Here is a 3,372-nt window from a genome sequence, read left to right on the forward strand (position 1 = left end):
AGCGGTAGAAGGAGGAGGTGATGAGGAAAATGAATAGCATAAGAAGGGAAATACGAGATGGGAATAAGGAGGAGGAGGGTGAGATTAAGAAAGGGAATGAGAGAGAGGGGCGGGAGAGAAAGAGAGTGAGAGGATGATGGGGAATAGAATAAGTGAAGAAATATGAGAAGAGAGGATGAGAGAGAGAGAGAGAGAGAGAGAGAGAGAGAGAGAGAGAGAGAGAGAGACTCAACTCTAAGAAGAAAAGTAAAAGCGGGCAACTCGAAATGGTCCAGACAATCGCACGCGCACATACACACGCGCACATACATACACACACAGATTAACATACATACATACGTACATACATACATACATACACACAAACAAAACAGACACATTTACGCATACACATAATATATGATTACGTATTCCCACATGATATGGCTATATGTATGTATATATCTGGATACATGTGTGTAAAATATATGTATGTATGCAAGTATGTATGTATGTATGTATGCATACGTGCAGATATGTATATAAATAAATAAATAAATATATATATATATATATATATATATATACATATATTTATAGATATATGTCAAAAATGTATATATGTGTGTGTGTGCCATGAATGTATCAATATACATACATGTGTGTTATGTATGTAGATAGTAATGCACATACATGCATGCATACGCACATATAAGTGCACAGATTTATATATGCATACATACGTGCATAAATGCCTGTATACTTATATGCATACATAATTATATACATATATGCATTCATAAATACGTAGATTCGTGCTTAACATAAATGCATTGATACATATAGACGTGAAGTACACATGCATACACACACATAAATATACATACACACTTGCATACATTCACATATACACATATACATGTACATATGTGTGTGTGTGTGTGTGTGTGTGTGTGTGTGTGTGTGTGTGTGTGTGTGTGTGTGTGTGAATACTTATATATGAATATATCTATGTATATATATGTATGTATATATATACACAAAACTACACCGATATTTTTGTGGGGGTAGGATTAATAGATGAGAGCATGGGGTGTGGGTGGGGGAATAGGAGCGATATCGACAGAGAGTAGTTATTTCGCAATAAGACAGGAAAAAGCTGACGATGGGGTAGGATGGGGGGGTGAAGTCGATGGGGGTAGGGTGTTCTTGGAGCGAGGACAGGGTGAAGAATAGGGTGGCTACAGGAAAATACGTGGAGTAAATAATAAATAAAGCACGAAATTGGGCCAAGTGGCCTAGTTTACCAAAATATGTGAAGTAGATTGTCTCCCTAGGACCGCCACCACCTCCACCACCTCGACAACCGTCGCCACCACCACCGCCAGCACCACCAGCCGTCTACTACACTGATACATCAAATCTTTTATTTTTATCTTCAATCCAGTCATACAACCACCATAACACATTTTTGGAGTGGAAAACACTGTCCCTCCTCTGTAGTTCCTCTTTCCCTTTCTCTTTCTCTCCCTTTCTCTCTCCCCTCCTTTTTGTCTCTTTGTATATGAATAGATGTGCTTAAACGCACACACACACACACACATATATTCATACACTCGCCACGTACACGCATGTACGTACAAACTCATCTACGTATCTGTACAGGATGTCCCAAAATTAAGGCGACCAACTTTTTTCAATTTTGCCAAAGCAGAACATTGTTGTATTTCAGGTCCGAGTGTTGCAATGGAATGGCAAAGGAAACACAATTAAGACACTACCACATTTATTCGATATGACCACCTCTGTTTCGAATCTAGGTGCGAATGCTTCACACACGGCACGCAGCTGTTCTTGCGGAATCGAAGCCCATGCCTAGAGCAGTTTTGCCTTCAGAGCGTCGAGTGAAGCACGAAGAGTGCTCAAGAATCCTCGTCTCCAAAATGGACCAAAGAGAAAAATCCAACGGGTTGAAATCGAGGTTTCTTGAGGATCATGCATTCTCGCCTATGAACGACAGAATGTTTTTCTGAATCCAATATTGCATTTGTTTGGAACTGTGAGATGGAACTGAGTCCTGTTGGAGGCTCCAAGGTGCACCTTGAACGTGCTCATTCGCCCAAGGAAGCAGTTCAACTTCCAGAATGTCGCAAATGTATCGCTGAGTGTTAATTTTAACACCCGAAGGCACAAAAATATGTGAGATAGATTGTCTTCCAGTGGCTGTCACAGCCGTCCAAACTATAACTGACGGTGCATTTTGACGTCGATTTACTAGTCTACTCTCAATGAAGATAGATACATTCCAAAGTCAGTCATTCTGGTGGTCTAATGTCTGTTCGATGTCAAATTTCTTGTCACCAGTGAAGACTAGGTTGGGCAGCGTACCTTCAGCAATCTGACGTTGGATAAGACGAATTCTCTTCAGTCTCATGGCCTTATAAACTTGCGTGAGCTCATGACAGCGGATCATCCTGTAGGAATGGGTTCTGAAATCCGCCTTCAGCATTCGATACATCGATGTTTGGCTTATCTTTGCTGTGGCAGCCAGTTTTCTGAAGGGTCCTCACACATCTTTTTCTGCCACGTCCTGGTCGATCAGTGGTGGAACCAGTTTCTTGAAATTTCTTGACAATTTTTCAGACTATTGTTCGGTTAATTTTGAACTTTTTGGCTATAGCTGTATTACTTGCACCTACTCTGTGGAGGGTAATGATTATATTTTGGTCTATAGCCATTATCTAATTTATAAATCTAAATTTATTTAGTCTGAGACAAAAAGAAGACATACTAAGCTTTTATAATGATGTTTAATTTTCATATCTTATCTTATTTATTGAATGCTATTAAAGCCTGAAACTTCGGTTGCCTTAATTTCAGGATACCCAGTATATGTATTTTGTTTAGTTATTAAGTTATAAATGTATATGTATATGTATATACACTCACACACACACACACACGCACACATTTATTTTCACATATACATGTATACGTATGTATGTATATATGCATTTATATGTCAGGTCGCTCTTCAGTGCTACTGGTAACATGTAATCCAGTACAACCTGTTGCATGGTCGGGTCGTCGGCGACTAAACTGGCAACCCCACCAGGCTTGCTTGGTGAGGAGGGTGTTGTTGGACACCCTGCAGGACGAAAAATAAGACCTGTCAAAGGGCGGATGAACTCCTGAACAGTCAACGACCATCCAACAAAATGTCTGTAAATATGTATATATATATATATGTATGGGTGTGTATATGTGTGTGAATGTCTGTAAATATGTATATATGAATAATTTTAATTTTATATATATACTATTTTTTATCTTTTATATTTTATTTATATATATATATTTTTTATTTTTTTATTTATTTATTTATTTATTTAT

Source organism: Octopus bimaculoides, chromosome 13 (genome assembly GCF_001194135.2).
Source record: "Octopus bimaculoides isolate UCB-OBI-ISO-001 chromosome 13, ASM119413v2, whole genome shotgun sequence".
NCBI lineage: Eukaryota > Metazoa > Mollusca > Cephalopoda > Octopoda > Octopodidae > Octopus > Octopus bimaculoides.